The sequence below is a fragment of the Acinonyx jubatus genome, chromosome B1 (genome assembly GCF_027475565.1).
Source record: "Acinonyx jubatus isolate Ajub_Pintada_27869175 chromosome B1, VMU_Ajub_asm_v1.0, whole genome shotgun sequence".
NCBI classification, from domain to species: domain Eukaryota; kingdom Metazoa; phylum Chordata; class Mammalia; order Carnivora; family Felidae; genus Acinonyx; species Acinonyx jubatus.
The window spans coordinates 125,509,433-125,536,079 of record NC_069382.1 but is presented as its reverse complement, the minus strand read 5'-3'; the positions used below and the strand labels follow the sequence as shown (position 1 = coordinate 125,536,079).

Sequence of the window (26,647 nt, the reverse complement as noted above, 5' to 3'; positions counted from 1 at the left end):
GAATTCAATTATGCCAAATGGTCAAACATGCTAATATTAATAACAAGAATAATCTATTCTGTATAAATCTATAGACACTTTTATGATTACAAATTACTTTTAATTCACATTTTTCTCATGTTTATAAACCTTCTTTCCCTTTCTTCCTTTCTTCTTTCTTTCTTTCTTCCTTCCTTCCTTTCTTTCTTTCTTTCTTTCTTTCTTTCTTTCTTTCTTTCTTTTTCTTTTGTCTTCTCTCCAGGTTTCTTTTGTTTGTTTTATTTAGTTCAATTTCTTTTTGTTTTAATTTGCTGTTCATTATCTTAGGAGGTATTCACTGATACACAGGTTTCCAACAAGGGATAGTCTGAGGCAGCGTCCTGAATCATTGTCACAGGTCGTTGAATTTCTGAGAACTAAAATCAGTCTTGAGCTGTACTTTGATGCAAGTGAGGCTCAATCCCATGCTTTCTGCTACTAAGTAGGAATCCACATTTCCTAAGCCACTGTAAGGATGCATCTACTGATTTAATCATCAACATTTATTTTACGAAGTTTGCTATGTTGGTTGATTGATTGATTTTTACCAAAGGGCAGATTACTGTAATCTTCAGACCGAAACCAAACAACAAAGGGAAAAAGAAGAGTTGGACACTACTGGGCAAAATGTAAGCCATCAATAGAGTTTTTGTAAAAGGCATTTCATTCATTCACTTATTCAGCAAAACATTCATTGCACATTCATATTGTGTCTGAGATAGTGCTAGGTGCTGGGAGTATATAAGTAATCAACAACAACAATAAAACAAAAATAAGAACTATCCCTACCTTAGTGAAGGAGGATGAGAAAGAAAGTGATAAAGCGATGAATAATTGAATTTTATAAACTGCTGGAAGATGCTAAATGCCATGAAGAAACAACAGGGTCAGACAGATTGGAACATGTGGGAGAGGGTGTTGCAGTTAGTTCTAGTGAGGTAGGTGTGCTTGAATAGACTTGAAGGAGGTGAGGGAATTAGGCAAGAAGCTGTGGAGGAGAGGAGTGTTTTAGAGATGGGGTACAGGGAACCTAAATTTGGGAATGTGCTAATGACTTAGGACCAGCTGAAGCTAATGTGTTTGGAGATGAATAAACTAGGAAGAAAGTAGCGGGAGGTTAAGGACAGGAGCAGGAGGGCATTACAAGTCATTGCCAACTTTAATTCTGCTTTAGATGGGAACCTCTAACAGGTTTGGAGTAGAGACACAAAATGACTTATTTTAACAGGTTTGCTCTAGTTGCCCTGCTGAGAATGGACTGCAGGAAGTTAAGGGCAGGAAAGGTTACTTAGCTTTTATTTATTTATTTTTTAATGTTCATTTATTTTTGAGAGAGACAGAGTGTGAGTGGAGGAGGGGCAGAGAGAGAGACAGGGAGACGCAGAATCTGAAACAGGCTCCAGGCTCTGAGCTGTCAGCACAGAGCCCAACCTGGACCAGGGGCTACAATTCAGGAATGGCGAGATCATGACCTAGGCCGAAGTCAGAGGCTTAACCAACAGAGCTACCCAGGTGCCCCAAGGTTGCTTAGCATTAAAAAAAAAAAAATTGGAAGATTGAATTAACAGCATGGTCTCAGGAAGATGTTTTGGGGAATCTTAGCTTTATATAAAACTGTGGGGGCACCTGGGTGGCTCAGTCAGTTAAGCATCCGACTTTGGCTCAGGTCGTGATCTCACGGTCCGTGAGTTCGAGCCCTGCGTTGGGCTCTGTGCTGACAGCTCACAGCCTGGAGCCTGTTTCAGATTCTGTGTCTCCCTCTCTCTGACCCTCCCCCGTTCATGCTCTGTCTCTCTCTGTCTCAAAAATAAATAAACGTTAAAAAATTTTTTTTTAACTGTGAAGTAGGTAAATTAATCTGCAATATTCCTAGATTTTTCTTTTTATCACCTTTTTTTCTTACCTCCCTTCTATACCTTTCTCTTTGTCAAACTTGATCTCACACATAAAGACAAGGATGTCTGTTTGCCTCTTCAATGACGTACCTACATTTTTCACCAGGAGAAACCCATGGGAGCAAATTTCAAAATAAATTTCAAGCCTTTAAAAACAAGAAGATTTATTTTAGGGGAAGAAATTTAGACCTGTGTTCAACCTCAGTCAATTCTGATTCTTGATTTACTATAAAAGTTTCTCTCCATCAACCAGAAAACTAAATATAAAAATTTTTAATATGGCACACTATTTTTATTTGAGGCAGATTGTGCCTCAAATGTTCATTGAATTGTTAAAGGGAAACGATTAAGTGCCAGGCAAGAATCGAAACACTAGAAATAAAATTTGAATGAGATGCTGCATCACCATCCCTCAAAATGCTCAGAGAATGGAGCAAGGACATTGGATGCTTAAAACAAATGCAGGGTGGTGGGGAAAGATCTGTTGAAGAGGAAAGTGCCTGTAGCTTTGCCAGGACAGCCTCTTCACAACTTTTTCCCCTCTTCTACTTCTCTTCAGCCGTCCTCCCCATTCACCTCAATCCAATTTCTTCTCTTATTTCTGTGAACAGCACTATCTTCCCTTAGTTACATAGGCTCTGTAACCCAGAGGTGTCACTAACCTCTCCCTTTTCTTCACCTTTAACATTCTTTCACATAGGACCCATGCACTAGATAAGAGTCTGCAATGTCTCTAACATCCTTTCAAACTCCCATGCACATAGTTCTATCCCTGATTGCCCCCCACAATCCCGCAGAAACATTCTTTTTTTTTAAGTTTTATTTTTATTAAGTAATCGCTACACCCAACATGGGACTCAAACTCATGAACCCCAGATCAAGGGTTCCATGTCTTAGCACAGAGTCAGCCGGGTACTCCTCACAGACAAAGACTTAAAATTATCAATTCCATCTCTTCAGTCTCTACCTGCTCTGATGTGCTTACATAAAACTTACAGCATATCTGGCATCATTCCAACTACACATTAACCTAATAATAAAAAAGAAAACAAGTAAAGTTTTCTATTTTCTATAGCATTAGGTACACATTGCTTTGCCTGACATTCATGATCTTCTGTTAACTGACCCTAACCTACACTTTTAGTTCCATCATTTATTATTTTCTCACATACCCTACGAGCTATCTAAATCTGCCTATTTCCTATTCCCCCCAAATGCTCTGCCTTTTATACTCTCTGTGCCTTATATTTATTTTCTCTCTCAAAATGAATTCATTCTCCCCTTAGAATCTCCTACCATCATCCGAGGCTCTAAAATCATCTTCCTCATAAAATCTTTCTTCAAGCACATATCTTTTTCTCTTAACCTACATGATGGCAGCAACTGTGGCTTCATTATTTTTAGTTCTTAGCATTATTCCTTGAACTGGAATAAATACATATTCAATTAAATTAAATATAACAGTAATATATAAAGTAAAGCTTTAACTTCGTTCAAAAAAATCACATACTATTTTACTTCCCATGTACTCATTTTAAGTTTCAATATATTACTTTGTAATTATGTATATTCTACTAGAGATGGAAATAACCCTAATGTCTTTTTTCACTAAATTTAAATACTGCCTTGACATTTGTTTCACACTAACAGTTATTATTGATTTAATAACTTAATGTGGAACATCCTGGTTTTAGTAGAACACTGTGAGATTGGACGTTAGTATTTATTTTTGCCACAAAATTATACACGTGCATTTACCAACCAGAGCATAAAGCACATGGATATAGTAGTATAGTTTCTAATACAAAGTAATCATGAAAGTACGTATGAAAGAAGGAGAAAGCAATTCAAGGAAAATTATAATTAGGCAAAATCTCAAAAATCATGCTGTTTATATAATTAGTCACGACAAAGTAACAGGTTATAAAACTTCAAGAGATAAACAGATTAGGAAATGAAAGTCAAACCCAAGAGTACCAGTGTCAGTGAACAGAGTGAAAGAAAGTAGGTTTTTATGAATTATACTAAAGGAATTTTAGATTAATGAAGGTGTAGAGAGGCTTCATCTTGTAAACATATCAATTGAGGTGAGTGGTCCATAAAGCTTTATGACTCTAGCATGAATTCTGGTGGAAAGAAATACTACAGTAGATCATGTTAATTTAGTTTTACTGTGTAAAAATGTGACAGCTTTTAAAATTGTTGCTTGAAAAATTTAAGGTGGTGCTTTGCTACATCAACATAAACACACAGGTGTTATTCTTTTTTTAATACTGAGCTAAGTGCCCATGGCATTTATTCAGAATCTATGTCATATAGAGCTTTTCCTAATATTCCAACTTAATTAAAGAATTTTATTTATTTTGTCTAAAGACACAAAATTTCCATGGTACAGCAAATCATATTAGATGATAAAGTAGACTATTGAAAGCTAATACTGTTCAAATTCAAAACTTGATCACCCAACACAAAGATAGAAATGAATTTTGAATCCCACTGAATAAATTAGTTACACAAGTTACACAGATTTGAGCTTCCCAGATCTTTAACTACAGCTTGGCTTTAAAAAAAAAAAAAAAAAAAGCATGGCTAACCTTATATAATATTGTAATAGTAAGTCTTGTATTTTTAATATGATGGTTGTGAGAATAAAGTTAGGTAATATAGTAAATGGTTTGAAAATTAACAAATGCATAAGAGATATGTCAATATTAAAATAGGATTGATTTTCCAACAGGATTTTCTGTAATGTTGGAAACGTGCATGTGGAATAGTATGCTGTTTGATATGGTAGCCACAAGCCACATATTGCTACTAAATACTTGAAATGTGGCTCGCTTGATTAAAGAAGTTAATTTTTCTTACATTTAATTTTAATTAATATAAATTTAAGGAGGCACACAGGGTTAGTGGCTACAATGTAGAACAGTACAGATCTAAAACTAATCTCTGAAATTTGACTTGATCATTTAATAACTCAAGGAATTCATATAGCTGCTACAAGTTTTCATTGCTTAGACAATCAGAATTTTCCCCCAGGGCTTGCAATGGGGATCTCAGATAAACTGTGAACCAGTCTCTTTTAATGTTAAATTATTAACAGACTAATTTGGCTATGAGCCAACTAAGTTTTTGTGCTACTTTAATCAACTCATAAATACTAATTCTTAGTTTTCTCCATTGACAAATAGGTGGAAAAAGTGGATGAAGGTTTTAAAAAGTCAGTTCAGGGGTGGTGGATGGCTCAGTTGATGAAGCATCAGTCTTGGATTACAGCTCAGGGCATGATCTCAGGGTTCATGAGATGGAGCCCTGAATTGGCTCTGTGCTGACAGCATGGAGCCTACTTTAGATTCTCTCTCTCTCTCTCTCTCTCTCTCTCTCTCTCTCTGCCCTTCCCCCACTCATGCTCGTTCTCTCTCACTCTCAAATAAAGTTAAAAAAATAAAAGAACTAAAAAGTTAATTCGTGTACAGGACTTACAGGGACAGATTAATGGTGTGTTTTCAAATACATATCAGCTATCTTTAATCAAAGTAAATATGACAAAAAAATAAACAGTCCTAACTAAGAAATTTTTTTTTCTAAATAAAGAACTATTTTTTTTTAATGGCAAATTGATTATTCTTTTGGTTTGGGCAAAAATAAACCTGGGGCTCCCCTTGCACTGGGCTTTTAATTAAAGACAAAGGCTTTGCTAGTGTTCTTGCTACACTTGGATGTTTGTGCCTGTGGGGAGCACACTTCACTCAGTCCTAAGATAATTTTTAAACTTTTCTAAGAATTCTGCCATTTCTGAGTTGAACTCAAAGCCAGTTGAGAAGCTGGGTCTTAGGAACCTTGCTTGAAACACTTTTTCCTGCTTCTCACATCCACACTTTAATCTTCCTCAACTAAGGTGGCTTGATAAAGCTCTCTTGGTCCGTGTGTCCTTTTAATTTCTAAACTGCATAGATACCTACCCACCCCCCAAAAAGAAATGTGTGGGACATTGAATCTTATCCCAGAACAAAGTTCCCTGGTATTTTTGTGTTCTTTATGACTTAGATTAACTTTAACTGTACAATTTTACTACTCAGAGTGTTGGCCTTGAACTAGTAGCCTGGCTTCCCCATGGAGTTTGTTAGAAACGCAGAATGTCAGGCCCCACACCAGATCTACTCAATGAGAATTTGCATGCTATAATTCTTACGTGTTTCATCAATAGATACATAAAAGTTTATGAATTACTACTCTATAACATACCATCTTGTTTGCTCTGAAGGAACAGGAAGGTGTTTTTTTTTTAATTGATCTTGTTTATACCACTTCCTTAAATGAGCCAAACTTCATTATCCTCGGCCAATCTGTGTCCCATTTGTTTGTTCCAAATCATTTTATCCAATTCATTTCCTTCAGAATATTATTTTAAAAAATTAGATAAAGGGGCACCTGGGTGGCTCTGTTGGTTAAGCATCCAATTCCTTATTTCAGCTCCCTTGTTCGTAAATTTGTAAGCCCAGGACCAGACTCTATGCTGACACTGCGGAACATGCTTGGGATTCTCTCTCCCTCTCTCTCTGCCCTGCCCCCCTGCTTCTTCTGTCTTTCTCTCTCTTTTTCTCAAAAATAAATAAATGAACATTTAAAATATAAATAAAAAATAAAACATCATATAAAAAATCAGTTAAGTACAAGAAAGAGCGAGGTCTTCATTCTTCCCTTATTATAAAGAGTAAAAGTGCATATTTATTGTCCCAACCTTTCTGCACACCACTCACTGAGGACAACTTGACCACTGGTTTCTATAAACGGTGTCTGCTATCTCTTGGAATACCATCAAACTGTCCTAGTGATCTTTTATCCATTTTTAGTTAAATCCTCCTTTATAAAGTCTTCTTGATTTTTCTCTCTCAAAATATTTTAAGTATCCTATGACACATTCATTCCTTCATCTTTAAGTTGACCTTTCTCCTTTTGTTTACTTCTTTGTTATTTGGGATCTAGCTGCAGGATAAGAAAAGACATATGGGTGCCTCAACAATTGCTGTTGGTTGGTTTTGATTACTCTTCACAATCCAAGAGAAAAGGACAGAAAGCATCATCATCTTACCCATTTTTATCTTGATATATTTGTGACATGTCATAGGATACAGTGCTTGTTGTATAAAATGACAGTTAGAAATAAATGAACTTTGGGGCGCCTGGGTGGCTCAGTCGGTTAAGCCTCCGACTTCAGCTCAGGTCACGATCTCACGGTCTGTGAGTTCGAGCCCCGCGTCGGGCTCTGGGCTGATGGCTCAGAGCCTGGAGCCTGCTTCCGATTCTGTGTCTCCCTCTCTCTCTCTGCCCCTCCCCCATTCAAGCTCTGTCTCTGTCTGTCTCAAAAATAAATAAACGTTAAAAAAATTTTAAAAAAAAAGAAATAAATGAACTTTGTTATATTAAAAAAATTTTTTTTAATGTTTATTTATTTTATACAGAGAGAGAGACAGAGCATGAGCTGGGGAGGGGCAGAGAGAGAGGGAGACACAGAATCAGAAGCAGGCTCCAGGCTCTGAGCTATCAGCACAGAGCCCAACTTGGGCCTTGAACTCACAGACCTCGAGATCATGACCTGAGCCAAAGTTGGTCGCTCAACCGACCAAGCCACCCAGGCGCCCCATATTTTTGTTGTTGTTATTCTTTGATGTGGACTATCCTTGCAGGTTGTCTTGAATTATTATTGTACAAATAATAAGAGAAAAACAAAATCCTCTTAAATATGTCATACAGTGTATGTCCTATAGTTACCTTAAATATCCTGAACATAAAAGCACAGGAGAAATTTTGATAGTTTATTTTTTTTCTATTATTGGATCCTAACCCTCTTACCTATAAAATAATAAAAATCTTTAAAAGTTAAAAAGGCAAAGACTCCTGGGTGGCACAGTTGTTTAGACATCGGGGCTTTTGATTTTGGCTCAGGTCATGATCTCATGGTTTGTGGGTTCGAGCCCTGTTTTCAAGTACGCTGACAGTGCAGAGCCTGCTTGGAATTCTCTCTCTCCCTCCCTCTCTTTCTGCCCCTCCCCTATTTGCTCACTAGCGCGCGTGCGCGCGCGCGCTCTCTCTCGCTCTCTCAAAATAAACTTAAAAAAAATTTAAAAAGGTAAACAGAGAAGACTCTTACCTCCTATTAGATCAATATTCTTTTCTGCTGTTCAGCCGTATTCACTGATACAAATCTTGTATGATACAACTAAATATCTCCTGTTATAGTTTAGGTCTATTTTGTTTAATGCAACTCTTTTGTAAACCAATGTGAGCAACTGAACAACAAAAAATTTTAGTCAACATTTGGCTTAAAAAAAGAAATGTATTTTTTCTGGTATTTCTCATTTTGACTTACCTACTTCAAAAACAATTGCTCCAGGGCATCTGCGAGGCTCGGTAGGTTGAGTCTGACTTTGGCCAATGTCGTGACCTCACGGTTTGTTAGTTTGAACCCCACATCAAGCTCTGTGCTGACAGCTGAGAGCCTGGAGCCTGCTTCAGATTCTGTGTCTCCCTCTTTCTCTGCTCCTCCCATGCTTGGACTCTGTCTCTCTCTGTCTGTCTCAAAAGTGAAGGAACATTAAAAAAAAATTGCTCCCATATTGAAGTATTTTCCAACTTGGATAAGTGTTCTTATGCCTACATAATATCATTTATGCCTTGATTTATAATTGCTTTGTAGCATTGTTTATTGATTTTCTTGTATTTTCAAAATCTTTTCTAATATGTATGAAATACATCTCTCAAAATGCAGCCTGTAGCAAGATATATTTTATATTTCAATTTATTAATAATGATAGGTTTTGTTTCTTTAATTGACATTTCTGATAAACATGTTTTTGGTTTGGTTTTGTTCAGAAAATAGTTTGCCGAATAAATTTAGTAGCTTCAGTCTGATGTTGCATTAATTTTTATTATTTTATCTAGAACTATATATTGAATGCTAAAGAAGAGTAAGGAGAATGAGTAAATAAAGAATAGAGGAACAAAACTCTTATTATTGTTTTCTTTCTTATTGTGATAACCATTAAAGAAACATCCTAGTACGATTTAATTTTGTTTAAATAAGTTTCTAATAAGCTTAATGTGTGTTATAGTCTAACAAACCAAATATATTTGGCAATTGACCTTTGGTTAATGCTGATTGCTTTGGTATAATTCATGAAATAACAGAAATGTGTCCTACGTGATGGACTTAGGGAAAATAGAATGTCAAAATTATGATGTTAATTATGGGAAATCGTATAGGTAACACTGGTTATATGAAGGAGACTGCATTGATCACACTGTGTTATCCTAATTAAAACCCACAGAGAAGCTGTATCTTAGCCCATTCCATGTGACTTTGTGGAATTGGTCCTGAGTTCTGGGACCTAACAGGTGATCAATCACTGGATAGGATCCGTCATGCCCAACAGCAGGAAATATCATGGGATTCATGGAATATTACCAGGATGCTGATGATGTGGCGACTAAAGTCCCAGTCACCTGGGTGGCTCAGTAAGTTAAACGTCTGATTCTTGGTTTCAGCCCAGGTCATGATCTGAGGGTTCATGGGTTTGAGCCCCACTTTGGGTTCTGCACTGACAGCTATGGGGCCCGCTTGGGATTCTGTCTCTCTCTCTCTCTCTGCCCCTCCCCTGCTGTCTCTCTATTGCTCTCAAAAATAAATACGTAAACATTTTTTAAAAATATTCATTATGGATAACAGCTCATGTCTTTTCTCATGTAAAATTACTCAGTATAATTATATTGAGTGAATTATATCACCAAATATTTTAATAAAAATTTGTGTATTCATAATGTAAACATCCACTGAGTGCATGCTATGAGAACACTGTGCTAACTGCTGAAAAACAGGTAGAAATTAAGGTTAAAGGTTAAACTTAAAGTACACAAATTAAAATTAAAGCTCATATTATTTCATGAGCTACTAAAGCAATGAACATTGTTAACAAACGACCAATTTCTAAAACATATTTTAGTATTACAAAAGATACTCAGGCAAGATAGAATTTTATTTGAAAAAAATATTAGCATCAAAACTGTGTCTATTAAAAAAAAACCAAAGAAAATAAAGCTAGCATAATTGGTTATAATATCTTATTCAAAACAATATGATATAGGCTAATTCTTCAAGACAGTAATGAAATACAAGTATAAAATATCTAATTTAACTTGTGATTTAAATTAATCTCTGCCCAAAACAATAGTTTATAAATAGATATTTCTCTTAGTGTATTGACAGAATTCTGGTGTTGTCTTAATTCTGCAGTAGCTACATGTGCTTCATCTTTAATTTGTTAGGCATTTTTGAGGCCATCTTTATCCTCATTAAGTATTTTTTCAATATAATTGAGAATATGGGTAGAAATAGTCATTAAATTGATAAATGTAATAAACAGATTCATTTTAAGTAATTAAAAGATTGTAAATTCACAGGAATTGATTATTAAATTTTCTTTTAAAAACTTTTTTATTTTAAGCATGTTACATTATTTTCAAGTGTATAATATAGTGATTGAACAATTTATATATTATGCTCATCACAAGTGTAGCTACTGTTCGTCTCCATTCAGCACTATCATAATACCATCAACTATATTCACTATGCTGTACCTTTTTTTTACCATGAACTATTCAGTCCATAACTGGAAGCCTCTATCTCCTATTCCCATATGTACCCTGTCTTCTTAATTCATTCTTAATTCTTAATTCTTCTAAATGTATCCATCTATTGATGGACACTTATGTTGCTTCCATAACTTGGCTATTATAAATAGTACTGCAATAAACATAGAGGTGCATATATATTTTCAAATTAGTTTTTTTTTTTGTTTTCTTTGGGAAAATAACGACTAGTGAAGTTACTGGGTCATTATTTAATTTCCTTCAAAATTATTCTGGTCTTAGTATATCTGGGAGACTTTTAAGTATATGTTCATTCTCAAAATACAGCTTGAAAAGATTGACCTGACCTAAATTATCCTTAAAATAATTGTTTATTTTTAAGTAAAGATTATTCTAATCTAGTAATTTATAGAAACCTTAGATTTAAACAAATCCCGGAGTAAATTAAATCTATATTATAATAAAACCAAAGAACAATCATATAATGAAATCTAGTCACTTTTTGTTTTCTTTAGACAATGCTTTAACAGACCCAATTTTATCCAAGTATTTTAGCATAGGAGGAGCTTACTCTAATATATAACTGAAATAAAATACCACTTTTTTTTACATTTAGATTATAGCTATTCCATTATAATCACCTTCCATCAGATGTGAAATCAATTTTTTAATAATTGGAAGAAAAACAACTCAACCTAAATATATGTGTGTGTATATATACATATATATATATATAGTAAAAAAAAGCTCTTACGGGTAATACAACCCCTGATTAATATGGCTTTAATTTTAAAATGTTAAATTAAATTTGATTTTAAAAGTATGATTCACTTTCCCAGTTTTGCCTGATTCTGTCTCAATTTTAGGACTGAAATTTTTGCACTCTGGGAAGCTCTTTAGTGTCAGGAAAACCTGGATGGTTGGTCATTGTAATGTGACATTAGCTTTATTAGTTACATTTTTTTTAATGTTTTTATTTTTGAGAGAGAGAGAGACAGACAGAACATGAGTGGGGAGGGGCAGAGAGAGAGGGAGACGTAGAATCTGAAGCAGGCTCCAGGCTCTGAGCTGTCAACACAGAGCCTGATACAGGGCTTGAACTCACAAACCGTGAGATCATGACCTGAGCCGAAGACGCTCAATTGACTGAGCAACCCAGGCGCCCCTATATTAAAGGCGCCCCTTTAATATTTTAAAGGTGAAAATATGTCCTATATGGAAATCCAGAGCATATTGAGGTTTATATAGTGACAACTTTAATATTAATCACAAATACCTCCATTTTTTAGCATTCATTAATTGAGCATTTGTGTTTTAAAGCGTTATTTCCAATATTTAAAACATCAATAGATCATACACTCTGTATTTAAGTAACTTATAGCCTAATCAAAGAGCCAAACACATGAGATAATACAGTATAATTACCTGCTAAGATTTTTTTTAAGCACCTAGAAGCCCTCAGTACTTTGCTTTTTTCCCTTTTTGTTATACTTTCTAAGTATAAAGTAAATACTGTGTATATTTCCAAAGAGTTCTGAAATAGTTGTGTAGAACCTTTTGACATGTTTTAAGGTTTAAAATAAATTTGAATTCACTTAGACTGGTATTGGTGCCTTTAAACAGTCCTGTTGATGGAAATATTTCTACACTATTTGATTTAATTTTTGTCATTTGGCATTCATGCGTGCCTCTCTATACATCCCCAGACTGAATGGTCTATACTCAATAGTAGCCAGGCATGTACTAGTCTTAAATATTTTTTTTAATTTCTTTTAATGTTTCTTTATTTTTGAGAGAGAGAGAGGGAGACAGAGAGAGAGCGTGCTTGAGTGGAGCAGAGAGAGGAAGACACAGAATCTGAGCAGGCTCCAGGCTCTGAACTGTCAGCACAGAGCCCCATGCAGGGCTCGAACTCATAAACCATGAGATCATGACCTGAGCCAAAGTCAACACTTAACCAACTGAGCCACCCACGTGTCCCAGATATTTTACACTTTCATTTTCCAGTTTATACTCAAAGTAAACTTTTTTTTCTTAAGTGCTTATTTATTTATGAAAGAGAGAGAGTGTGTGAGTGGATGAGGGGCAGAGAGAAAGAGACAGCGAGAGAGACAGAGAGAGAGACAGAGAGAGACAGAGAGAGAGAGAATCCCAAGCAGGCTTTGTGCTGCAAGCACAGAGCCTGACACAGGGCTCCAACCCATGAACTATGAGATCAGGACCTGAGCCAAAGTTGGAGGCTTAATTCACTGAAGCCATCCAGGTGCCCCTCAATATAAACTCTTAAGAATATACATGAACACATATGCACACACACACATATATGTATCATAGAAAGTATCAACCTATTGTCAACATCAACTATAATATTAAAATCCTAATGAAAAAAAGTCTTCGTATATACTCAGATTATCTAAACTTTACACTAAACATTGTAATTTTGGAAATTAGGATTTTAATCCTACGCTATGTAGAAGAAACAGTAATTTGAAAAAAAATGTATCTTCACTTTTTCAATTTATTTTTCAATAAAATGTCACTTTCAAAAAATAAAGTATGATTATACAAGTTGATAATTGTCAAATTAAAAGAAACAACAAAAGCTTGGAACACATATGAGCCTTAGATACTCACTCCATCTGGGAGGAATTAAAGAAGACCCTCACAGAGAAGATGTGATAATTTAGGAAAGCCAGAAATTGCTAAGGAAGAGGAAATAAGGAGGGATTTCTAGGTTTAGGAGTGTAGAAGGATAAGCCATACTCAGGCTGTAGTGAAAAAGTTAGTGCTATTGTAATATAGGATAGATAATATGGAAATACTCATTTTGGCTTTTTCAGAAAGACCTTTGATGGCAATGCTTGAGCAGATAGAATTTATTGTATGTCCAGTGATTTAGGATGAAGAGTATATGCTCATGGATTTATCAGAATCACCTGGGAAGATCTTTAAATTACAGAACCCTGCACCCTCAGAGAACCTACTAAGCAGGTCTGAGGTGCCAGCAGTTTGTATTCATGCTTTTGTAATGATTTTTAGATGATTATGATGTCCATGGAGATTGAGAGCCACTAAATTTGAGCCAACGATGGTAATTAAGTATTTGAATTACATAATTTCATTTAACTTAAAAAAATATCTCTGAAAGTTTTGAGCAGAATCAATAGGCAACAAAGATTTCATTGAACGATGCAGCTGAGAGGTAAGAGACTATTAAGATTTTGTCAAGGTAGCAGGGAGTGGTGTTCTGGGAGAAATTTTAAAAATGGAGGATGGTCTACAATGCCTTATGCTTAAGAGTACACGTTTTGTGAAGACTTGTTTAACTTATTCATTTTATGCCACTTTCTGATAGAGTTGATATGGCACAAATAGAGTACAAACATTGTCTCATGAATATTAATCCATAATATGCCAAAAAATGTAGATACTCTTTCTCTTATGCTTTCCTTTAGATGTAAGTTTATTTTTTTGTTTCATTATTGTATTTATTCAACCACCTAGCATATAATTTTTGATTGTCTATAATATGCCAAATAGTACTAACTAGATGCAGTTTCCATTTGTAACACAATAATGGTATGTTTTTGAAAGAACCATGTTTTTCATACAGGTATTTTCATTAAATTGCTCTCCCTAATCCACTTTGCTAAAGATTTAGAAAGGCCTTTATAAAATGATACCACCATTCTGGAGAACAACTTAACTGTAGCTATCAAAAACATTTGAAATGTGCAACACATAATAGTTATTTATTTCTGCAAGTAGTTAGGTATTGCTATGGTTACTGAAGTAGTATCCGTACCACATATATTTTGTATTGTTGGGTGACTATAAAGCAAATGCTATGGCAACATTGAATGTATATCTCTTTTCCAGTACAACAAATGTATACAGATATTCTTGGACTGAAAAATAATGGCTGGTGTGTCATGAGGGAAATATATTGTGTAAATAACATGCTCCATCTAAGGTTCCTTTTGCCAACTTACCACCTTAATGCGCAACTATCTCTAAATCAAATAACCTTGGGCAGTAAATAGAGGCCTGCTTTTAGAAGTTTTGGCAAAGAAATACCTTTTTTTATTTTTTACAAAAAAAAAATGTTCTTTCTGGTTTATGTACATTTAGTACACAAAAGCAAGGCAACAGTAAATCACTAGTGGTACTAATTCTTAGGGATTATAGCACATAGTGTTAGAAATAACCAAATATAGCCCACATAGGATTCTAATTATTCCCATTTATGGATATATAATAATTAAGAAGTAAAGATGCCTACTTTTATCAGCATGTTTTTGGTTCATATTTTATATTAGTGAAATGGCAATAACAAACTTTTATCATAAATGATGGCAGACAGTATTTTTGTTTTCATGCTTTCTGTGTACTTTACCATATTACTGTGTTCTTTACCATAACACTTCTTTTATCATAACACTTTCTTGAAGAAGTTCATTTAGTATATATAAGATGTTCTAGGGGAGCCTGGGTGGCTCAGTAGGTTGAACGTCAGACTTAGGCCTAGGTCATGATTTCACAGTTGGTGAGTTGGAGCTCGGTGTCAGGGTCTGTGCTGACAGCTCAGAGCCTGGAGCATGTTTCAGATTCTGTGTGTGTCTCTCTCTGTGTCTCCCCTGCTCGGGCTCTGTCTCTTCGTTTCTCTCAAAAATAAATAACATTAAAAAAATTAAATAAATAAAGATGTTCTATTGCAGTCTTCCTAACTTTTTCACATCAAATCTGAAATTAATTTACATTTTTACAAAGATATGTAAGTTTTAAGTTCATAGAAGGGAAAAATATGCTACGCCAGGCATGCGTCTGTTTGGCAGCAAAATGGTCAAGAAGCTAAATGAATATGCCCTCAAGTCTACAAGTGCAAACTAAATCTGGTCAGCAGGAGAGACACTTAGATATTAAATTTGAGACAGGTAACATTTTGGAACTTCAGGTGCAACACAGGATTGGTAAAATGCATTTTCTGTATGGTCTGTTAGTAATTGTTACATATTTTCATTACATAGGTAATGAATTGATATGTACAGAACAGGTGTATATAATTTAAAATGGACATTATTCTAGAAAATAAACAAAATAAGTTGTTAGAATCATTACTGAGTACAGAGAACAACAAAAAAGTTTGTATCAATAGAAGAAATCAAACAATCCTTGAATATAAAATGTCCCAATATTATTTCTGACTTTTAGGGGGACCTGGGTGGCTCACTCGATTAAGCTCCTGACTTTGGCTCAGGTCACGATCTCGTGGTTCCTGAAGTCCAGCCCCACATGGGCCTCTGTGCTGACAGCTCAGAGTCTGGAGCCTGCTTCAGATTTTGTGTCTCCCTCTCTGTGCCCCTCCCCCGCTCACACTGTCTCTCAAAAATAAACAAGCATTAAAAACAATTAAAATAAAAGAATATATCACCATTTTTGTACTGTGTATCACCTAAGGCTAATATTTATGCAATTCAATAGTGATATATTATCATTATGTATGAATTTTAATGTATATACTGAATTAAATTGACGTATTTTACCTATTTTTACTTTCTTCAGTGAAACATTTTGTTTTGTCTTATGACTGTCTTCGCCCTTTTGAAAGAATGAGCAAAAATATTAATTAGGAATTAGTTGTATTCAACATACCATGACATTACAAAATAGCTTACCAGTGATATTAATAAGTTCTTGGTCTATTTTTGTTGGTGAAGAACTAACAGATTAATTTTGATAGTTGAATATACTTTTTAGTATCAAATCTATTTTTATGAATTCTGTGAGTGGATATTTCATCCAAAATTTCTAAAATACTTCTTTTTTTGTTGCTTTCTTTCAAGTTGTAAAACAATCAATATGGATTTTTTTTAAGTTTATTATTTATTTTGAGAGAGAGAGAGAGAGCACAAGAGTGAGGGAGCCAGGGAGGGGCAGAGAGAGAGAGAGAGAGAGAGGGAGAGAGAGAGAGAGAGAGAGAGAGAGAGAGAGAGAGAGAGAGAGAGAGAATCCTAAGAAGGTTCCGCATTGTCAGCATGGAGCGCAATTTGGGGCTCGAACCCATGAACCAGGAGATCATGACCTGCACTGAAATCAAGAGTCAGATGCTTAATTGACTGAGCCAACCAGGCATTCTGAACGTGGGATTTTTTTTAAATAAAGCTGAAAATTTAAGTAAATTCTGCTAATACTACATCTTATTAGAAATCAGAAAAAAGATCATTACTTTATTCCTTATGAAATAGGACTCTGATTTTCTTTAGCCATTATTTCCATTATAAAAAACAACAAATATGGCAAAAATATATTAGGAGAAATGCCCCAAGGCATGACTGGAGAGTTGAATACATTATACACACTACTTTGGCCATATAAAAACAGTCGATGATTTGTAATTAACGATAGCCGCCTGGTATTTACCAGTGAAGCAGTTAATGAGCACTCCTGTAGTAGCATTGAGGAGACTGTAACACTAAACTGAAGTTATCCAATCTACTGAATACAGTGTGCAGTGTGCTGATTTTACCATGGATAGGGAAGAAAGTATCACAATTTCTCAAATTTAAGATGTGTGTTGAAATGAAAGTACATCATTTTTTTAATCATTTTCAAAAATTTATCTTCCAAAACATGGCCACATGGCAAGCCTGGGGCACTAAATTTTGAAGATAGATATGTCCATGCCCTGCTGTCGCACAAGATTATACTTTTCTAGCTCCACTGTTGCGTTATAGCTGAGAGCAGGAGAAAAACATGACAGAGTATGCCATGTCTCTAAACCATACCTTTCTGAGATTTTGAAGAATTTAAGGAATTCTTCACCTACCCTCCTTCCTACCCTTTCTTTTCACACTAATTAAAATACTTTGCAAGCTTTTTTACAGCATGGTTTTGCCTGTATTATCAAGGCTCTGAAATAAGACCCTTTGTTGTGGCTTCATCATCTTAGTGGGGATGCTTCTAATTAAAGATGGCATTCCACATTCTGTGTTGTTCCTGAACTGCTTTACTGATTTACTTTCTCTCGTACCTGAGATCATTTAGAGCAGGCTTTCTCCGAAATGGAAGTAGGCCTTTCCTTTAAGCTGAAGTCTTTCCACATTTTTAACATAGGCCTTTAACTTACTCAGGGTACAGAATTAATTACTAAGGGGTGCAAATAAACACAATAAATACAAGTGCCTTTATTAGGTTAAAGTTCTCTACTTGTTGCTGAAGTGTTTTCAGTAGAATCCAGATACACATGAGGAAATGATCTCAAAAAAAGAAATAACTCATATTCATATTCTGTCTCCCTCTCTATGTCAATCTCTCCCTCTCTCTCTCTCTCTCTGCCTCTATCTTTTTCTCTCCTCCCACCCCTACCAGGGGGCTAGAAAAATTAAACTATAATGTTGGGATTTCTGTGTCAAGGTTAAAGAGAATCACTTCAGAAATTAAAGGTGTCACTCATATTTGAAAAACTTTGTAAGAGATCTCTGGAGGCATGCACCAACATGTTAGCTTAGTACATGGAAAAATAAATTGAAAAAGAAAAACCCTGAAGTGATTATGTCCTCAAAGTAACTTCCATTTTAAAAGAAAATAATGTCTTTTATCCACAAGCAAATAGAAGGTATAACTGGATATATAACAATATATTACCTTTTTTATGATACGTAAGTTGTGCAATGCAAACTACAGCAAATAACTTGAATGACATATATATGGGTAAAATCTTTGTAGATATATGTAGTTGAGTTTTGTTGTTTGTGGTTTTGTTTTGTTTTTATTTGTTTTTCTTGTAGCTAGCTTCTAGGAATGGCATGATCCAAGTATGAATTAAGAAATATATATGCATATATATATTTTTTTAAGAGGCCAACATATATATATTTAAAAAAAATTAATGTTTATGTTTATTTTTGAGACAGAGAGAGACAGAGCATGAATGGCGGAGGGGCAGAGAGAGGGGGAGACACAGAATCCAAAGCAGTCTCCAGGCCCTGAGCTGTCAGCACAGGGCCTGATGCAGGGCTCGAACGCGTGAACCTCGAGATCATAACCTAAGCTGAAGTCGGACGCTCAACGACTGAGCCACCCAGGTGCTCCAAGAGGCCAACATATATTGACTTGGAACTCTGACTCATGCATTCACTTGAAATGTACTCAAACTTACATTTCATAGTCATATGTTAGGAACTGGTCTTTTATTTATGTTGGGAAAGCCTCTGCTTTCTGTTTTGACTGATTTCTTTCCATATCACTCCATGGACACCTTCCAACTTTCTTCATTCAAATTTTGACATTGTTTTTATTTCATTAATTTCACTAGCAAAGGTTCACAGGGGACAAGAATTTAGCTTTAGATATAAAAGCTATCAAAAGGCCCCATCATTTGTGTATCTTTACAGTGTCACTGTAAATAGTCTAGACATTTTCCTTACTACTGAATTAGAATTGCAACGGCTGTCTGAGAGTGTGTTTAATTATGAACAAGGGAAATAACAAAATACGATTTTAATATTTCAGATTGTTATGGTGGTATTTCTAAAACAGTTTTCAATGATGTAGATTAATTGTGCCCCTGGGATATGTTGGTACAAATAAATTAGAAGTGATTGATGTTCTCACTAAACAAAATAACTATAAGGAAAATGCAGTGATTTCTTTGCTCTTGTTAATGAATATTTTGAATGTGAATTTATGGTCGGAAATGTAGACATTTTGAAATTAGCTGGATATTAAGAAACATATTTTATAGTGGTGACCATGTAAATCAGTACATAGAATGAAGAGTGACCAATTCCTGACAAGATAGAGTGGTAGTAGTTCATCATGGCAGTCACTGTTTCTCTAAGAGATTTCACATATTCTTTTATTTCTAAACAAGGCCTACAAATTTGCTATGTAACATATCACATTACCAAGGACCTCGGTTATAAGTGCTGAAAAAGTTCTACTGATTCAAGTAGCAGATAGATAATTATCAAGTTACAAGGCTTTTTCTACAGTAAAGTAATTTACACAGTGAATTTCAATGGTTTGGTATTATGACTATATCTCACCCTCTTCCTCCCTCACCAAAACAAAAATCTGACCCCTACTTTATATATAATTTGAAATAATAAAATCAGATAAGTCCTTTAAAGCATCTTGCTTATTTTTCTTGGAAATCAATACAATTCAAGTTTATTATAGCTCATGTTCAAGAACCATCCTATGCCTTTTATTAGAACAACCATTTTCTATAGTTCAAGAGAAGTTTTCATGTCAAAAGAGACATACAAAGATTACTACCCCTACCCTAGTTGTCTGGAAGACCTGTTAAGACTTGTGAAGAGTCAGAGGCTTTATCTTACTTGTTAGCTTACAATTTAGCCTGCCAGTTTCATGGATGATGGCAGAAGAGATGAGACTCCTGGGACAGAGATAAAGAATTTTATTATTCACTGGACTTGTAGGGAATTTGAACTAATTTTCTTATATTAGTTCCCAAGTTCCAATTTTTATAGACTGGTATAAAGAGAGCCAGGTGAGACCTGTACACAACAGAGATATATTTCAGGTGAGGAACACCTGACCTTAGGGACATAAATCTTTATTATGCTGGATACTAAGCATACCTGCCCTTTGCTCCAGAGGGAGACACTGTTTCTAACTTCAATGTTGTTTATTATACAGCATTGGAAAGATAACCCAGGAGAAAAATGTCAATTAGTGCTTTGCTTACCAGAGGTACAGAAATGTAACACACCCACAGAGTATTGTCTCTCAACAGAACCCGTGCAGATACAGTATAGAGACAACCTACTTTACTATCCCTATCATTTAACACCAACTGTAGCCACTTAAGCCAATCACTTCAACAATAGGGAACTAAAAATGGAAACCTACCTAGGGAATAAAAAGAGAACAATTGTATTATGTGCATCCACTAATACAAACATTATAGAATCTGTGATTTAGAAAGTTTTAAGTCCAGTTTTGATGTTTAGGGGTTAATATTTAAGAGAATTTGGTCAACCCAGAAATAGTCTGATACTAATTGAGTTTCCATGCATATTTAGGTTCTCGTACATGGAGAATTAAGCACAAAGAAATAGCGACTATCAAGTTTGTAGAAAATATGCCATGCCAATGTTCTGCAGTTTAATATATCTCTCAATTTTCTTGCCTTTATTGAATTTATGTAAATTCTCCTATCTAACATTTACTTGAGGTAGATTTTTGTGATTTAATTAAAGGAATGGTATTTGCGTCAGAGAATTGGAAAGCAGTATTTAGCTTTAGCAGGTAATTAGCCACTGAACTAAAGGTCTGATCATTTTTCTGATTTCACACTAAAATGAAAACACTGAACAAAACTATATAACAGGTAAGAGATGTTTTTCATTTCAAGCTGGTAAAGTTTCTAATGATCTTGATTTAGAAAAATCTCTAAATTTTGCATGCTCATTCAAAATGCAGAGTATTTGAGGCACTTAATTCTCTAGAATCATCTTTGGGAACTATAGTAATCCTTCGATTTTGCCATCTAGTAATAGCATGAACCAAAATAAATCCACCTTCCCCCAATAAAGCCCAGATTAAATTGTTTCTGTTAAGTAGGCATTGTACTGAGCACATTGGTTTTGCTTAGGCTTAATTTTGAATATTACATTGATAGGATTAATATTTCTTCCATTTTTTTACCCATTAGAAAGCTTAGAAAATATAATTCTGTTTTGTTTTAATATTTAAAGGAGTTACAGGAGTATTGGCCTTTAAAAGATACCTTGTAGTATTTATTAATAAACGTATTCTATCTCGTCATACTTTTTGTTTAAAAAGCCTTTGATTTGAATGAAGAATAATAAGCATTCTTTGAATACCTATTTCCTTACTTCCTTCATATGTTCATTATATTCTTCCACTTTGTCCTTTTTACATAACACTGAGCTTTCAGTTTGTTTTTTTAAAAAGGAATTCTTTCTTAATAAGCAATGTATCCTACTTTAAAAAATAAAACTACTAATTCATAACAAGAGCAACAAGTAATTTTTCTGGTTGTTCTGTTACAATATTTTACCTGTAGTGTTTGTATAATAAGTAGAACTACTTTTTTTTATACAGAGCTGACAAAATAATAGAGTGATGTGAGCATAGTCTGTGTGGTATAATGTAATTTGTGGGCTAAATTAATACATAAAAGCCATGATAACATTCATCTATTTGATAAAGTATTCTTGAAGAATTTTGAGGGCATTGATAGTACAAAGAAAATGCACAGTTTATCATTGAGAGGGCTTCTCATTTAAGAAAGATCTGTACTTAGACTCCAACAACCTGGGTTGAAATCTTGCCTTTGCCACTGCTTGTGCGAAATTATTGAATTCTCTTAAACTTCCTTTCTTTAATCTGAAAAATGGTATTAAGAATATGCAATTTATAGTCTTATTTGTTAAATCAGGTTAATGTGTAAAAGAATTTGACACATAGTGGTCAGAGTATCTTAAGTTTATGTTTAATAATTACTTTTTACTTGACTCTGGGTTTTATAGAATTATAGTATCTTTTTTAGAAGTTTTTATTTAGGGGTGCCTGGGTGACTCAGTCGGTTAAGCATTGGACTTTGGCTCAGATCATGATCTTGCAGTTCATGAGTTCCAACCCTGCATCAGGCTCTGTGCTGACAGTTCAGAGCCTGGAGTCTGTTTCAGTTTCTGTGTCTCCCTCTCTCTGCCCCTCCCTGCACACACTCTGTGTGGTGTCTCTCTCTCTCAAAAATAAAAAATAATAATAATAAAACATTAAAAAAGAAAAGAAAATAACAGTTTTTATTTAATTTCCAGGTGGTTAACATATACAGTATAATGTTAGTTTCAGTTGTAAAATATAGTGATTCAACACTTCCATACATCACCGATGCTCTTCCCAACAAGTACACTCCTTAATCTCCATCACCTATTGAACCCATCACTGTACCCGCCAACCATCGGTTTGTTCCCTTTGATTAAGAGTCTGTTTGCTTCTCTCTCTCTTTCCCCCTTTTCTCCTTTATTTCTTAAAATCTACATATGAGTGAAATCATATGGTATTTGTCTTACTCAGCCTGACTTATTTCACTTAGCATTATACCCTCTAGCTTCATCCATGTTCTTGCAAATTACAAGATTTCATTCTTTTTTTATGGTTGAGTAACTCCATTATATATATAGGGAACAAGATAGATTAGAAATCATAGATAGATCACATCTTTTATTTTTTTTTATCCATTCATCGATGTTGGCCACTTGGACTTTTTCCATAATTTGGCTATTGTAGATAATGCTGCTATAAAAATTAAGGTGTATGTATCCCTTTGAATTAGTATTTTTGTAGTCTGTGGGTAAATACCTTGTAGTGTGCTTGTTGGATCATAGGACAGTATATTTTTAAGTTTTTGAGGAAATTCCATACTGTTTTCCATGGTGGCTGCACTGGTTTGCATTCTCACCAACATTGCAAAAGGGTTCCCCTTTCTCCACATCCTTGCCAACACTTGTTTCCTTTGCTGTTGATTCCAGTGATTCTGACAGGTGTGAGGTGATATTTCATTGTGCTTTTAATTTGCATTTCCCTAATGATAAGTGATTCTGAGAATCTTTTCATGTCTATTGGCCATCTATGTCTTCTTTGGGAAAAATGTCTATTCATGTCTTCTGCCCATTTTTACTAGGATTTTTTTTGTTTGTTTTGGGGGTGTTAAGTTTTATAAGTTCTGTATATATCTTGGGTACTAACCTTTTATCAGATGTGTCATTTCCAAATCCCCTATTCCAAAGGTTGCCTTTGCCTTTTAGTTTTGTTGATTGTTTCCTTCACCGTGCTGAAGCTTTTTTTTTTTTTCTTTAGCTCCCATAGTTCATTTTTGCTTTTGTTTCCCTTGCCTCAGGAGACATATCTAGAAAGAAGTTACTTATGGCCAATGTCAAAGACATTACTACCTATGTTCTCCTCCAGGAGTTTTATGGTTTCAAGGTTTCACATTTAGGTCTTTAATCTATTTTGAATTTATTTCTTTTATATATGGTGTGAGAAAGTGGTCCAGTTTCTTTCTTTTGCATGTTGCTGTCTGGTTTTTCCACTATTCATTGTATTTGTTGAAAAAGCTGTATTTTTTACATTGCATATGCTTACTTCCTATGTTGAAGATTAATTGACCGTGTAAGTGTATTTCAGGACACTCTATTCTGTTCTATTGGTCTGTGTGTCTATTTCTGTGTCATTACCAGCCTATTTTGATTAGTACAGCTTTGTAATATAGCTTGATGTCTGGAATTGTGATGCCTCCTGCTTTGCTTTTCTTTTGCAAGATTGCCTTGGCTATTTGGAGCCTTTTGTGGTTCCATACACATTTTAGGACTGTTTGTTCTAGCTCTGTGAAAACTGGTTTTGGTATTTTTGATAGGGATTGCATTTCATGTGTAGATTGCTTGGGACAGATGTAAACATTTTAACACTATTTGTTCTTCCAATTCATTAGCATGGAATATCTTTCCATTTCTCTGTGTCATCTTCAATTTGTTTCATCAGTGTTCTATAGTTTTCGGAGTACAGGTCTTTCACCTCCCTGGTTAGGTTTCTTTTAAGTATTTTATTTTGGGGGATACAACTATGCATGGGATTGATTCCTTAATTTCTTTTTCTGCTACTTCATTACTGGTGTATAGAAATGCAATATATTTCTGTATGTTGATTTAGTATTTTGAGACTTCACTGAATTTGATTATCAGTTCTAGAAGTTTGTTGGTGGAGTCTTTTAGTTTTTCTATTTAGAATATCATGTCATCTGCAAATAGTGAAAGTTTTATTTCTTCCTTGCCAATTTGAATGCCTTTTATTTCTTTTTGTTGTCTGATTGCTGTGTCTAGGCTTCCAGTACTATATTGAATAAAAATGGTGAGAATAAACATTTCTGTCTTCTTCCTGATGATAGAGGAAAAGCTGTCAGTTTTTCCCTGTTTATGATGGTATTAACTGGGTTTTTCATATATAGTCTTTATTATGTTGAGTATGTTCCTTCTAAACCTACTTCACTGAGGTTTTTAAAAAAAATTTTTAACATTTATTCATTTTGAAAGACAGAGAGAGACAGAGCGCAAATGGGGGAGGGCCAGGAAGAGAGGGAGACACAGAATCTGAATCAGGCTCCAGTCTCCAAGCTGTCAGCACAGAGCCCGACGGGGGGCTCGAACCCACGGACTGTGAGATCATGACCTGAGCCAAAGTTGGCCACTCAACCAACTGAGCCATCCAGGCGCCCCCACTGAGGTTTTTTTAATTGTGAACGGATGTTATATTTTGTCAAATGCTCTTTCTGCATCTACTGATATCATATGGTTTTTATAATTTCTTTTATTACTGTTATGCATCACACTGATTGATTTAAGAATACTGAACCATGCTTGCAACTCAGGAATAAATCTCACTTGATTGTGATGAATGATTTTTTAAATGTATTGTTACATTCAGTTTGCTAGTATTTTGTTAAGGGTTTTGAATCTGTGTTCATCAGATATATTGGCCTGTAGTTCTCTTTGTTTGTGGTGTTTTTATCTGGTTTTGGTATCAGGGCAATGCTTGCCTCATAGAATAAATTTGGAAGTTTTCCTTCCTTTTCTTTTTTTTGGATGGCTTGAAGTGAATAGGTGTTAACTATCTTTAAATGTTTGGTAGAATTTGCCTATGAAGCCATCTCGTCCTGGACTTTTGTTTTTGAGAGGGTTTTTTATTTGTTTGTTTGTTTGTTTGTTTTTATTTTTTTATTACTGATTCAATTTATTTGCTGGGTATTGGTCTGTTTGAATTTTTTATTTACTCCTGATTCAGTTTTGGTAGGTTATATGTTTCTAGGAATTTACCTATTTGTTCTAAATTGTTCAGTTTGTTGGCATACTACAGTTTTCATAATGTTGTCTTATAATTATTTGTATTTCTATGGTGTTGGTTTTTATTTTTCCTCTCATTTGTGATTTTATTTATTTTTTGATTTTATTATTTCTTTTTGAAAAGTCTGGCTAGAGGTTTATCTTATTATCTTTTTCAAATAACCAGCTCTTGGTTTCATTGATCTGTTATATTGTTTTTGTTTGTTTGTTTGTTTGTTTGCTGGTATTGTTTTTTTGTTTCTATACTATTTATTTCTGCTCTCATATTTATTATTTCCTTCCTTCTGCTGTACTGAGGCTTTGTTTTTCTTTTTCTATCTCCTTTAGATGTAAAGTTAGGTTGTTTAGTTGAAAATTCTCTTTCTTCTTGAGGTAGGCCTGTATTGCTATAAACTTCCTTCTTATAACCACTTTTGTTGTGCCCCAAAGGTTTTAAATTATTGTGTTTTCACTTTCATTTGTTTTCATCTTTTTTAAAAAATTTCTTCTTTGATTTCCTTTTCAACCTATTCCTTACTTAGTAGCATGTTACTTAACCTCCATATATTTGTGGTCTTTCCAAGTTTTTTCTTGTGGTTGGTTTCTAGTTTCATAGTCTTGTGTTCAGAAAAGGCACATGGTATGACTTTGATCTTGAATTGGTTGAGGCCTGTTTAGTGTCCTAATATGTGATCTATTCTGGAGAATGTTCCCTGTGCACTCTAAAACAATGTGTATTCTGCTGTTTTGGGGTAAAATGTTCTGAATATAGTTGTTAAATCCATCTCATCCAAGGTGTCATTGTTTCCTTGTTTATTTTTTGTTTAGATTATTTGTCCATTGATGTAAGTTAGGTGCTAAAGTCCTCTACTATTAATGTATTACTATAGATTAGTTTTGCTATATTTGTTACTAGTTGTTTTATGTATTTGGGTGCTTCCATAGTGAGTATATAAATATTTACAATTATTATATCTTCTTGTTAGATTGTCCCATTTATTATTATATAATGCCTTTCTTTGCCGCCTCTTATACTTTATGTTTTAAGGTCTAGTTTGTCCAATATGAGTATTACTACTCCAGCTTTCTCGTGACATCTGTTAGCATGATAAATATTTCTCCATCCCCTCACTTTCAATCTGCAGGTCTCTTTAGGTCTAAGGTGAGACTCTTATAGACAGCATATGGATGGGTCTTGTCTTTTTTTTTTTTTTTTTA

At 34.6% G+C, this 26,647-nt stretch overlaps 1 protein-coding gene and 1 long non-coding RNA gene across 2 annotated transcripts in view; one reads left to right on the top strand and one right to left on the bottom strand.

Annotated features, from left to right (window-relative positions):
• The window catches only part of GRID2 (glutamate ionotropic receptor delta type subunit 2), a 1,419,162-nt gene that overhangs the window by 590,927 nt on the left and 801,588 nt on the right, over positions 1-26,647 (top strand). The window lies entirely within an intron of this gene.
• Positions 1-26,647, bottom strand: part of LOC113599771 (uncharacterized) — a 68,456-nt gene that overhangs the window by 35,534 nt on the left and 6,275 nt on the right. The window contains exon 2 of the long non-coding RNA XR_003420666.2: positions 16,103-16,157. This is a non-coding gene — a long non-coding RNA (uncharacterized LOC113599771). The remainder of the gene's footprint in view (positions 1-16,102; positions 16,158-26,647) is intronic.